This window comes from Carya illinoinensis, chromosome 2 (assembly GCF_018687715.1).
Source record: "Carya illinoinensis cultivar Pawnee chromosome 2, C.illinoinensisPawnee_v1, whole genome shotgun sequence".
Taxonomy (NCBI): domain Eukaryota; kingdom Viridiplantae; phylum Streptophyta; class Magnoliopsida; order Fagales; family Juglandaceae; genus Carya; species Carya illinoinensis.
The window spans coordinates 12864903-12879805 of record NC_056753.1 but is presented as its reverse complement, the minus strand read 5'-3'; positions in this window follow the sequence as shown (position 1 = coordinate 12879805).

Here is a 14903-nt window from a genome sequence, read left to right as displayed (position 1 = left end):
GAAAAGAAAAGAAAAGAATCAATAATCTCCTCCAAGCTAACGTGCTACATCTTCAATCTTAGAAAAAAAAATATACGCAGTGCTGAAAATGCCCTAGTGAAATTATGTGCATGTGTTGCTGAATTGAATTGGCTGAAAGAAAAGAAATCCTTGCGGCGCGTCCAAGTCCCAGTGGAAAATAAAAGCTGTGCAGCGCTCAAATGAATTAATTCAACTAAACCAAAAGTCTCCCAGGTCGTGCGGCTTGCCCATGCCCAAGAGAAAAAAATACTTTTTATATCCTCTACCGCGTGAATGAATGCCTCTAAAATGATAAAATGTGTTTCTGTGTGCCTCGGTCAATGTCCATCCCAGAATTAAATCCTTTCCCGTACAGCATGCAATTCCATTTTAAAACCAAACTCTATGTCCCAACATACTTTTCATTTCTTAGCCTATATAAATAAAATTAGAAATAAAATAAAAATAAAGAATAGAATATTAAAAATATATTGTGCATGTAAATAAACATTGTCCAATTAAATCATAAGTTATAATATTAAGCAAAAACCATGCTATTAACCAATTTAAATCAGAACTCGAATTTATACATCTTAATCATTTTTTCTATCCAAAACCAATAATAATGTAATTAAAGAATTAAAATATATTGGTTCTTTTTTATCAACAATGTAAATTGTTTTATTCAAATATATTGGTTCTAAATGTATAAAAATATGTAATATTTCAGCTCAATCAACAGTTCATTCATGTGTGTGTCAGATGGCGATCTATATGTAACGCTCGTCCTTGTGGTGGGACCTTTTAAAGATGATTTTAAGAAAAGGGAAGAGAATTACCACTCATTTTGAAATTTCTTTTCCTTCCATGCCAGGATACAAAAAGACTCACTGTTTATAAATAAAACATATTTATTAATTTAAAGGGTTACAGCAGAAAATATTAAATTTTATAATTAATGTCTCTCGTACAAAACATTGTGCTTAGGCTTTCATGCTCTTCCCCTTGAGCCTTGTTCGTCCTGATGCGTCATGTTCATCTTGTCCCTGGGAGGGCACACTAAAAACTAAAATGAGTCGATGACTTGTGAGTATTACTTCATACAGTTAAATTATATTAACATTGGTTTTCCATCATGCATTCATCACTCCATACATATCACACATAGACATTCATTTCATTTTAAAACGTTGTGAGGTGGAGTTTTTCTTTAAAAAGGGTTTTCTTCTCGTAAAACAGTTCTCCACGTCTCGTTACCTTCATTTCTTAAAGAGTCTTAGCATACATGCATTCTTTCCTAACATGCATACATTCTTTCTTATTGCTTTCATTGGCTATTGCACACTGTTACGCCCCGTGTGTGAGGGTTAGCGGTCTTTTAGACCTTGATTCCACCCGTAGCCATGGGTTAGGAATCCATTCCGTTAGGGTGCAGCATTGAGTGTACTACCAGTACTACTTACCTGGCATTACAATCTACCTAGTCCAGTCCTTCGGTACCATCATCCATTCATTCAGCCGTGGCCGTTACGTGTTTTCATACATTAACATTCAGTCATTTCAATTCTTTACAATTCTTTACAGTCCTTCAATTCGTTCATTCATAAAAGTCATTTAAAATCATGGACTTAAAGTCATCTTTAAAACATCAGTTCGTGGCATCATTTAAAGCATCATCTTTCATAGGGGCAGTTTAAAACACTTTCTTCGTGTCGTTTAAAGTATGAGGCCGAAACCTCGCATTTCATTTCGTGAAAATACATCCATTACTTACTACATATAGCATCCATTCACATGCATACACTTACATACTTTGGACGCATAAAAAGGGGCTGCCAAGGAGGGTCGTTACATAATTATACTTGAAAACTTATACTTAGCATTCTTTCTTAAAATGTGTTCCATAAAGCATCGTAAAGTAAAAGCATTTCATTTTCATTTTTCATTTATTTAAAAAACTCTAGATGTAATCCATTCATATGCGTGTGACACCCCCAAATTCTGTTTGGGATCAGGCAGACATCCGAAGCGTCGGGAGATGCAACACAAGGTTACTTGCCCCCGTTCATGACATATAAGATGCAATGTTCCTAACATGCATCTAGCATTATACAATATTTGCAGCAGATAATAATTTTTTCTTAGCAATACTATACACCAAACTTATAATATCTCAAATAATTAAATGTAATCCAAGCATACTTAACAAAATAAACATCCATGATTTCAGTACGAGTCACAGAAGACTATAATCTCACAAACATGGGAGACCAAACTCCATATTTACATTACCAAAATACACTATTGAGGAAGTTCATCGAGTAACTCGTGTAACTCGACTAACGATGCCAGAATACTGTCCAAAAACTAACTATGGAGGCTGTAAGCTCCGCATCTTATCTGCGGTGTCTAGTCAACCTCCTCCAATCTACCAATGTCCGCTCCCTGCTCTGATCTTGACACATTGCCTATCATTCGGGGGGAATGGTAATTGGGACTACCACAGTGAGATTTGATTACAAATCTCAGTAAGTTAACAGGAAACTCTCACATAGGTTAACGATGCAGGCATGGCAGTAAAAGCATGAATGCATAATTAAAGTGGTAAATAAACATAACATAACTTGACATATAACATGGCATAACTGACATAACCTAAACTGAAACATGATCTGAACTTGACTTGACATGACATGAACTTGAACTTAAAACATAACATGGACTAGCAACATAACAAGAACATGAACTTGAAACATAACATGGATTTGAAACATAGCATGAACGTGAACATACGTAACATAAACATGAACTTGAACTTAACATAAACCTGAGCATAACATGACATAATCATGAACTTGAGACATAATGTGAACGTGAACATAACATGATATGAACATGAACTTGAAACTTAACGTGAACATGAACATAACATAACATGAACGTGAGTTTGAACATAACATAATATGAACATGAACTTGAAACTTAACGTAAACATGAATATAACAAGTACGTGAACTTGAAACATAACATGGACGTGAACTTGAAGCTTGAAATGAACATAAACTTGAACATAACGTAACGTGAAACATGACTTGAACGTGAAATACATGAACTTAGAATCTTTTTCAATAGACTTAATTAATATAGTGACCATATGGGTGCTACACGGGTCCCCTTGAGCCGTGTGTTTCTGCTAATTACCGCATCACAACACAGGTATCTACACCATTTGTGAGTGCGTTAATACGTACTCCATAGTTATTGTGGCCCCACATATTCTATGTGTCACAATTACTGTGTCTCACATAGTATATGCTTCACAGTTGTTGTGGCCCCATACTTCATGCTCCACAGTTGTTGTGGTTTCATGAATTTTTTGTGCCATACTTATTGTGAACACATGTAAAATAAAATATGGCTCTATCAGCGTTAGTGTCTGGCGCGCTCCGGTGACTAGCTAGTTAGGCCCCATTCGTAACCTGTTGACTGTACTTCATCAACCCAAGGAATTTCACACCTATTTAGACACTCCAGCATAAACAAATGAGTTCCATTAGGATATTACCCCATCCTAGCACTTAGGGTCGTGATTGACATGAATAACTTAACATGAACGTGATCTGAAACTTGACTTAACATAAACTTGATCTGACTTCTTTACTTAACATGAACTTGGACTTGAATTCTGACAATCAAAATAATTCTGCCAGTCATTTTGTTAGGAATAGTGAACAATCAAAATGATTTCGCTCAACATATTCCATTAGAGGTACTCAGACAATCAGAATGATTCCATCATGAGTATTTTAAAAATAAGATACCCTAACAATCAGAATGATTACGCTAGGAGTGTCTGCATAACTGAACTTGAGCTTAACTCGAAAGACATGACTTACCTAAGATGGAAACATTTCGTAACATGACCAAACATGTAACAGATATCATATTTGACATGATATACTTGCAACAATGAATATTACATAATATGACATACATGTAACATATGGCATACTTATAACATATAGCAATACATGATAGAATAGATTGTATAACAGATAAATATTCATGACAGAATAAATCATGCATAACAGATAAACATGTAATGACGTGGCATGACGTGGCATGGCATGGTATATATGATAACATACATATATAAACTGTAGTTCCCTTACCCATCACACATACATAATAAATTGATAGTAAGTTAAGAACTAACTTATCTCGTTTGTCGCATTATATGAAAATAAAGATCGAAACACAAGGAACTGTAAGAAGATATTCTAAAAGTTAGAAATTTAATTACTAACAATTAGAAATGTGTAAAAGAGATGAATTAGAGTAAAATTATCATTTTGCCCTCTACAAACCTCAATGGAAACTCATAAACATATGCTAAAAACACTCCATAAAATTTTCGAACCAAGATAGGTCCATTAGCTTGGTCAAAAATTTCAAAACATAACATACTCTTCAGTTTCACACCCACCTTTCCATGGTTAAAAATACTTTTGACCAACCAAATGACCATGGAATGATACGAAAAATATATCTACGAAAACTATACTCAAAGAGGAACAACTTTTATGAAGGAGTTATCATGTAAAAATACTTACAAAGGGTCGAAAAGCTCCACGCAAAAAGATCCACAAATCTGCCTGAGAGAGCTCTTTTGGGTTTCTCTCTAAGAATGGGGTGAAGAAGTGATTAAAGGGAAAGAAGTGTGTCTTGCATGACTCTAGACTTCTGTAGGGGGATAATATGGGCTTGAATGACCCTTAATTGGAGGTGGCTATGTGACATAAATTGAAGAATAGTGAGGGGAAAGGACTGCCTGCAGAAGCTGTGAGGTATGGAGCTTGATGGGGTGGGTTTCTCCATCTCATCAAGGCACTATTGGGTTCAGCCAAGGGTAGTGGATGGTCTACCATGTGGAGGAGGAAACTTCTTCAAGAAAATTTGTCAAGGTGGCCAAATTCGTGGGCCTTAACCAAGTGGGCTTCAATTTGGGGTTTAAAGGGGGTTTGGTTAGGGTTTGAGATGCTATCAAGCCCAAATCTAATTTTTCTTGACCCAATTAAATTTCTAAGGTTTAAAAGATTGGATAATGATGTCATAACAAGAATTTGAGAAATTAATAGCATGTGGAAGTGATTTAATTAAGTGATTAAACACAATGCTAGAAATTGCATCAAAAAGGGTTTGAATGCCAACTTTAGGATTTGGGGAAACCGTTTAGGGTTTTGGTTTCAACCAAGCTTTTGGGGTTTCAATTGGATTCCAACCATTTAGAGTTTCACTAGGGTTGAAACCCTCTTTGATCTGGCTCAATTTGGTAGATCAGATGAAAAAAAAATTTTGGTTAGGTGACATGATCTCACACCTTGATTTCCTTCACAAATCCATCTAATGGTTCCTCTTTCTGCCAAGTGTCTAATACTATTCACTATATGTGGCTAAGATCTTGCCAAGTGTTTAAATAAAACTTCTCTAACCTAATTTGGACATTCCACACTGTGATTTTGAAAACACTGCACTTAGTATGCTTATCGAGGTTACTATTCACTCCACAAAAATGCGTAATAAACTTAGTACTGAAAAATCTTAAATATTCAACTGAGTTTAGTGGCATAGACCATAACATATTTTGACACTTCTAACTACTTCAAATAATTAAAATTGCATTCTGGCACCATAGCGAGTGATAACACTGACTATGTTGACAGGCTAAAACTTATGGAGTTTTCACGAGGTTCCTAAAGTTTATAGAAATTCTACCATTGAATTTCTAGTGGGCTGTTACAATGTGAGTCAGATGGCAACCTACATGCATACACATAACCTTAACGTCATTCTCTATCTAATGCATAAGTAACTATACTATAAATAGAACTACGCTTTACTTGGAACACTCTTCATCCATCCCTGGGTTCTTATGTGCTATTTACTATGCTAAAATCTTCAGGGTCCATTTACCGTCACTACCTTCGCGTTTCATCTTAGGGTTAAGACCTTAAAACCTTCATCTGACTCTCCTATTAACCACATTCCGATGCATGACTCAGACCAACTAAGTCACGCATCCCGATCCTAGACAACATACCCAAAACTACCTTCATGCTTCCTAGCCCATAATTAATCATCATTACTAACCATACATGCCACATGACTTTAAGCCAACTCTGAGGTTTAAATATTGTGCAACCATGCTTAGGAGATATTACTCATTATATATGGTAAATCCATCCGGTACACGTGTCTCACCAAATATACATATACTTTACCCTTTATCACCTGAGATCAGCTTATAGTCCAATGAATGCCTGCTTGTATAAACAAGCTCCATACTTCGATACCAACTTCTATTCAAACCCGGTTAATAGGACCTTTCTACTTCATAGCCCTTTTACAAGTTCATCCCAACACTTGATGCGATAGGGCTCCATTCACCTCTACATCTCCATTATGTCACGTCACGACATTCGTCATACTTCCATTGCGCTACTCTTACACTATCCCATCACTTCACACATACACTAAGCCATAAGTCAACTACAAGGCGACACCTGTCACCTCAGACTACAGACCATAGCACAACTATTTTGGAACACCGTTACATAGTTTCCTACGCTACACACTATGCTCCACTATTACACAACCATCATTTTCTTTGTGACACGCCATACGGTGCATCGCTACACTAGATGGAGTACGCATCATGTGTACTCCCTTCGCTACATCACGTATTACCACGACGCACACCACACGGTGCTTTGCTACACAGCATGGAGCACACACCACATGTATTCCTTTCACAACACTACACCGCATCACGAATACGGCATATACTTCACACCCACACTTGACAGCACAGTTCACAACAGTATGCAACACACTACACAATTACGCCCAACACTTCACTTCACAATTATGCAGTGAACTCCACAATACTAACATCACAATCTACAATCCAACCAACCAACTAACATTTAATATATTTAATGAGGGATAGAGGGTTATACCATCAACGGGATAACCCGTATGTTGCTTGCTTCCCGTCAAGGTCAAAGGTGTCGGAAGAGTCGTACGTGGTGGTTAAACTACGTACAATGGCTATTTGGGCTACTAGAGATGGCTATGGGTGTGGATCTAAGCGGGGAAAGGTTTGGTCGTGGTCCTAGAGTGGTGGCCTCATGGTGGTGCCGAGGTGGCACATGGTGGTTGCACGGTGGTTTGTGGGGGAGTTTAGACCGTGTATGGCTAAACTGGGAAATTCGTGGGTTTCAAGACTAGGGGTTAAGGCTGGCCCTGGAGGACTTGAGGGAGGTGTGGTGGAGCTATGGTGGCGAGGTGGTGGCTGTATGGTGATCCATAGCAGCAGATCTGACCATGAGGTGGAGAAACACCCATGAGAGAATGGGGAGAGTGAGAGAGGTAGGGACTTCGGTTGGGCACGGGAATTGCTAGGGAAGGTCGTGGTGGTCAGGGGAGGCCGTGGGTGGAGGTGTGGTGGCCTGGGTTGTTGCGTACGGTGGTGTAGGTGGAGAACACGTATGGGTTCTGTGCGTGTGTGTGTGGTAGTGCAACGGAAAGAGTGAGAGTTGCAGGGAAAGGATGCCATCGAGGTTAAGCCCGTGAAGTGGTGGTGTCGGTGGAGGGGCTCGGTAGCTCTGTTGGCAACGCATGACAGCGCTAGGAGGAAGAAATAGGCTTGAAACCCATTTCGTAAAAGCTGAAGAAGGAGAGGGAGGGGGCTGCCGTGTGACTCACCGGTGGGAGGAGGTGTTTGCGGGTGTGAGGGGGACATGCTGGTGGCGGCGCAGAGAGTGGACGACGTGCGGTGGTGCTGGGCTGGGGAGAAGGGAGAGGAGAGAGAGGGAGATAAGGAAAAAGTGAAGGAAAAAAGTTAGGGGCTTGGGTATTTAATCCATGTCATTAGTCTTTGGATATTCAATACGATCTAATAATGAGTTTAAATACTGATTTGAAAATACGTAAGTATTTATTTAATTTAAAACACTGAGAAGAATTAAAATATAATATTATTTTATAAACTAATATTCCTTTATCATTAATTAAAATGATGAAGTCTTGTTAATTACTTGAAGAGAATAAAATCATTTAAATAAATTTAGAGTTTTCAACATATTTTAAATTTCGTAATATTTTTAAATGACTAAAATAATTTAAATTAAATAATTTTCCACAATTATAATATTTTTTTGGAGCTCTTCAAAAATATTATAATTGTGTTATTTTAAAATTAAACTTAGTCCAATAACACTGCAAATATCCTATATAAATATTTCTAGAAAATTTAAAAATATTCGTAAGCTTTAAAATAATGGGATTGCTTTAAAAATCCACTTGGTATATTTTAAAATACGCCATCGAGGCTCGGCACGTAGAATGAGGCTCATAACTATAAAAGAAAGAAGGAGCGGTGTAACTCACCCGTCCTTGTGGTGGGTTCTTTAGAAAATGATTTTAATAAAATAGACGGAAGTTACTATTCCTTTTAAAATTTTCTTTCTTTTCGTGCCAGGATACAAGAAACTCCATGTTTATAAATAAAACTTATTTCTTAATTTAAAATGTTACAACGGAAAACATTAAATTTCATAGTTAGAGTTTCTCGTACAAAATAACATGCCCAGGCTTTCGTGCTCTTCCCCTTGGGCTGTGCCCATCCTGACACATCATGCTCATATTGTCCCTAGGAGGGCACACATAAAAACTGAAATGAGTTGATAACTAGTAAGCATTACTTCATACAGTTAACATATATGAACATAGGTTTGCAGTCATGCATTCATCACTCCATACATATCATACAAAAACATGCAATTCATTTTAAAACATTGAGAGGTGGGGTTTTTCTTTAAAAATGTTTTCCTTCTTAAAACGGTTCCCCACGCCTTGCTGCCTTCATTTCTTAAAGAGTCCGTTCATGCATACATCTTTTCTTACATACATTCATGCATACATCTTTTCATACATACACACATTCTTTCTTAACATACATGTATACATTCTTTCTTATCGCTTTCATTGACCATGTGCTGGGGTTAGCAGTCTTTTGGACCTGATTTCGCTCGTGGCCACGGGTTGGGAATTCATTCCGTCAGGGCGCAACATAGGGTGCACTACCAATACTATTTACTCGGCATTGCAATCTACTCAGTCCAGTCCTTTTTTTTGGTACCTTTCCATTCCATTCATGTGGCCGTTACGTATTTTCATAAATTAAGCATTCAGTCCATTCATTGCTTTTCAGTCCTTTCATTCCTTTACAGTCCATTCGTTCATTTTAGTTCTTACAGTCCTTTCTTTCAGTTCCTTACAGTTCTTACATTTCTTCAGTCCTTTCATTCATAAAAGTCATTTTAAAAGCATGAGCCATTTTAAAATAGTTTACTTTCATGGCATCATTTAAAACGTCAGTTCGTGTATTATTTCAAAGCATAAGTTCATTTCATTTCGTGAACATACATACAATACATATCACGTATAACATCCATCCACATGCATATACTTACTTACTTTGGGTGCGTGAAAAGGGGCTGCCAAGGAGGGCCGTTACGTACTTATACTTAGCGTTCTTTTTCTTAAAACATGTTTCGTAAAGAAAAACGTTAGTTCGTAAAGCATTTTAAGAAAAAAGTGTTTCATTTTTATCTTCTTTTATTTAGAAAACTCTAGAAGACTATGAACGCAATACTTACCTGGACTTCATGCCATACTCATTCCATGCAATTCATTCGTGTGCGTATCAGATGGCAACCTACATGCATACATATAACCTTACGTCATTATCTGTCTAATGCATAAGCAACTATACTAGAAATAGAACTATGCTTCACTTGGGACACTCTTCATCCATCCCTGGGCTCTTATGTGCCATTTACTATGCTAAAACCTTTGGAGTCTTATTCCTTAAAGTGAACCTTCGTGATTCACCTTAGGGTTAAGACACTAAGATCTTTGTCTTATTCTTCTATCAACCACATGTCGACGCATGACTCAGACTGACTAAGTCACACATCCCAATCCTAGACAACTTATCCATTACTACCTTCATGTATCCTAGCCCATACTATATCTTCATTCTCATCCATATAGGCCACATGACTTTAAGCCAATTCTAAGGCTTAAACATCGTGCAACCATTCTAAGGACATATTACACATTATATATGGTAAACCTGTCCGTACAAGTGTCTCGCAAGAGGCACATGTATCTTATCCCTTTTTCACCTAAGAACAACTTATAGTCCAATGAACGCCCGCTTGTATAAACAAGCTCCATACTCCGATTGATAGGACTCTTCCTATTTCCCGGCCCTGTACAAGTTTATCACGACAGTTAACAAGAGGACTGCATCCACAAATGCACATCTGTCACGTCACGTAGCTCAAGACTAATTCCAAGTCACGTCACGACGCCCGTCATGCTTCTGCTACACTACTCTTACACTTTTTCACCACTTCAGACATACTCTTAGTCATAAGTCAACCACAAGGTGACACTCGTCATCTCGGACTACAGGCCACGTCACAGCTACTTTGGGACACTGTTACACAGTTCCCAACGCTACACAATACACTATATCCTCCTCAAAACAGGGCATCACTACACAATACAAGGCACATGCCACGTATACTCTCTTCCACTTACACTACACCACGCATCACTACGACATACGGCACATGGTGTGTCATTGCACTACATGGAGTATGCTCCACGTGTACTCCCTTCACACCACGCTGTATCACAACTATGGCATACACCTTACACCCATACTCACAACACAGTCTACAACACTACACAATTATGCTCAGCACTTCATTGCACAGCCACACTTCACTTCACAACTATGCAGCGAACTCGACAATTACTAATAATACAGTCTACAGTCCAACCAACTAACTAACATTAACATAAATAATGAGAGATAGAGGGTTATACCATCAACATGATAATCCGTGCGTTGCTCGTTGCCCATCACGATCAAGGCGTCAGAGGAGTTGTACTTGGCGATTAACACCCCGTACAGTAGCGGTTAGCCACGTACAGTGGCTGTCCACCATGTAAAGTGGAGGTTTGAGCTTGGGAATAGCTAGGCATGGTCTTGGAAAGGCTCAAGGTGGCCTCATGGTGGTCTTGGTGGCGGAGCACGACAGTATCTCACCATGAACAATGCATCCTAGAGTGAGTGAGGGTGTGGGATAGAGGAAAGCTATGGAATTTCATGGGAAGCTAGGGGGAGGAAGAGGGAGGCTGGTGGAAGTGCTTGGTGGTAAGGGAGGTGGAGCATGGTGGAACTAGGGTCGTTGGTGGTGGTAAAACCATGTAGGAGACCCATTTTGGGTAGAGAGAGAGAGAGGCTCGTGGGGGAGGTGAGGAGGTGCTGGTAGTTCATTGGTGGCTAGGGATCACGGTGGTGGTGCTTGGTGGCCTAGCTAGCCAAGCACGGCAGCGCAAGGAGAGAAATGAGTTTCAAACCCATTTCGGTGAAGTTGCTCTAAGAGGAGAGAGAGAGCACGTGAGAGCTCACCTGTGGGAAGGGATGTTGGCCGGAGGGAGAGAAGCAGCTAGTGATCGGCAGTGAAACCGTGGCTGCCGTACATGGCGGCGTGGATGAGAGGAGTGGGTTTTCACCCATTTCAGGTAGAGATACCGTGGGAGAAGAGAGAGGGTACGCGGCAATGTTTTGAATTCCGTTCCGTTCCGGCCGGAATTTACCATTCCGGCTGGAATTTACCGTTCCGGTGTAGTGTCCGGTATGCTCTACCACCTCATTCCGTTTCGCTTCAAATTCCGGTCATTCTGGTCCCGTTTCGGCCATTTCGGCCGGAATTTAGTGTTTCGGTCTCCATTCCATTTCGGACAGTTTTTGTAATTTTCTTATACTTAAATAGAATTTTTATAAATTTTAAATCCAAATGGTATTTAATTCATTCTAAAATATAAAACATATTTATATAATTTATATTTTTTTTTATAATTTTAAATATGTCCCCTCATTCTCTATTTTTAAAGTATTATTATTTTTAATAATTTACCTATTCTTTACTTTTTTTTTTTTTTTTTTTTTTTGTGTCTTAACTCAAGTTTGTGATTTTTTCAATATATATTCATTTTATAAATATTCAATTCTTCTATATATATATATACACATATACATGATACACACTTACATATATATGTATTTATTTTATTAGTTGTTAGTTTATATATACATATAAATATTCATATATAATATATAATTAATCCCAAAACGGTACACCGAAACGTACCAGTACCGAAATATTCTGTTCCAGTACCTCAACTGAAATGGTCTCCGGAACGGATTTCAAAACTTTGGTACGCGGGGCTTACCGGCGTGAGAGGAGTCGCCGGTGGAGTGGTGGAGTTGCAGTGGTGGCGTGGTGAGGCTGGGCACAGTGGCAAGGGGCTAGGCTGGACGAGCACGGGTGAAGGGGGGAGTTGCTTCCGTCGGCTAGGAGAGAGAGAGAGAGAGAGAGAGAGAGAGAGAGAGAGAGAGGAGAGGAGAGAGAGAGAGAGAGAGAGAGAGAGAGAGAAGTGAGGGAAAAAGGTAGGGGCTTGGGTATTAATACAGACCCTTCGTTTCGGAACCTTCAAAAGGATCTAATGGTGAATTTAAATACTGATTTGAAAACGTATAAGCGTTTTCTTTAAAATAAAACACTGAGAGAAATTAAGATAAAATATTACTTTATAAACTTTAGTTTATAAAGTAATATTCCTTCATCATTAATTAAAATGATGAAGTCTCGTTAATAACTCAAAGGGAATAAAACTATTTAAATTGATTTAGAGTTTTCAATATAAATTTAAATCTCGTAATATTTTTAAATGACTAAAATATTTTATTTAAATAATTTTTCACAATTATAATATTTTTGAAGCTCTTAAAAAATAATCTAATTGTATTATTTAAAAACAAGTTTAGTCCAGTAACACTGAAAATATCACATACAAATATTTCCAGAATATTTAAAATATTCGTAAGTTTTAAAATATTGAACTTACTTTAAAATCTGCTTGATATCTTTTAGAACACACCATCGAGATACGGCACGTAGATCGAAGCTCGTAATTAAAGAAAAAAGAATGAGCGGGTTGTTACACTATATGCATACATAACTTAACGTCAATATCCTTTGCAAGTGCATATGCAACTTAAACTTAGAAATACATAAAATTATCATTGACTTAGACTTCCTTTATTGAGACCCATTCAATTATTCAATTCGTCATCCCTACATTCTTTTATCACCATTTTCTAAATTCTCAAAACCGTAATTTGTGACCCACTTGAGGTCACATTCCTAACACATAGTGTTCAACATCATGTTCTTATCCTTTTAAGTGAACCTCTAAAATTCACTTTAAAGGTTAAGTCACACTATCACCTTCATCATTCTCTCTCTACCTTCATTTCTATTTTATAACTTTAACCAAGTTGTATAACCCATTGTTAACCAATACATACATCATATCCTCCATTCATGCGTCTTCACCTTGCTCTAGGACATGCCTTTTGCGTTAGGCGAGACCCCTACAATGGTAGAGACTGAGTGACTGATGGGATAAGGTGTGCATGTTCTTGTAGCTTACCTTGGGTCTAATTCCGCAGTCATTCTTCCAGTAAGGGTCTTCTACGTGGCGCTAAGCCATACCTTTGAGATCAGATGATATGACCTGTAGGTCTGTAATCTTTCTTGTATAGGCATACTCGAGATATGACATCTCTGGTGGAGTATGAGTCTCTATGTATGACACCTGCCACCATTTGAGCATCTCCATATTATCTCATATAGCTCCCATATCTACATTGAGGTTGTCCTTGCCCGTTGCTTGCCCTTGTACGGTCAACAAATCATTGCCTGGTGTCAGACGAACCATCTTTCATCTCCCTGTGCCATCCCGCATCTACCAAACTCTCTACAATGTGTTGCTTCCCTTACTCCTTGATTGGTTGCTAGTTGTCGTCCTAGGGGTGTACAAGAACTGCCAGAACAGGCCGGGAATAGGTCGGACCGACCGTCAAACCACGGAATCAGCCAGAATCAGCAATGAGAAAACTGATATCAGGGGTTTGGCACTGGTTTAAACCCCTGGGAAACTATTGAACCAATCAATCTCATCTATTTTTTTTAATATATGTATATAAAATGGCATCGTTTCATATAAATGAGTGAAACGACATCATTTTGGGGCCCGAAGGTTTAAAAAAAAAAGAACATATAGAACAGTGTCGTTTGGCTTAAAGTGAAACAGCGCGTCTTCTTCCTAGCGTTGTCTTCTTCCTCGTATAGCGTTTGAATCCTCTGTAACCTTCCATCATAGAGATGCCGTTCTTCTTCTTTGCGACATCCTTCCATCATAGAGAGGTCGGCGGCAGACCGAAGACTGCGTAGACGCAAGTCAAGATCGATGGGATCGGTTTTCTCTCCCACAGTCGACCGATTTCGGGTGGTTCTAAGCAGCACTCTCCCAAGGGTCTCGATTTTGCGCCAAAACCGATGCCAATACGTCGGTGTACAACCCTAGTCCGTCCGATTGCCTCCTTGTAGCCAGTATTTTGCCCACGGGAGGCGTAATCCTCAAATTATATATTTCGTGATATAAAATCTTAATTCTCTAGTTTTCCCATGGAAAACATGGGTTTTCTCTCTATTTCTTTCTATTTTTCTTGCCTTCTTTATGTTTTCTACTAAATTTTTTGATAAAATGATGTCATGTATTGATAGATGCTTTAAACCAAAGCTTGAATACAATGTGGAACGAAGTCAAAAGAAGGTATAACCGCTAATGCTAAGAGCATCCTTACTTAAGGCACGAGTAGCATAATTGTTTGCTCTTACAATGTGCCTTGT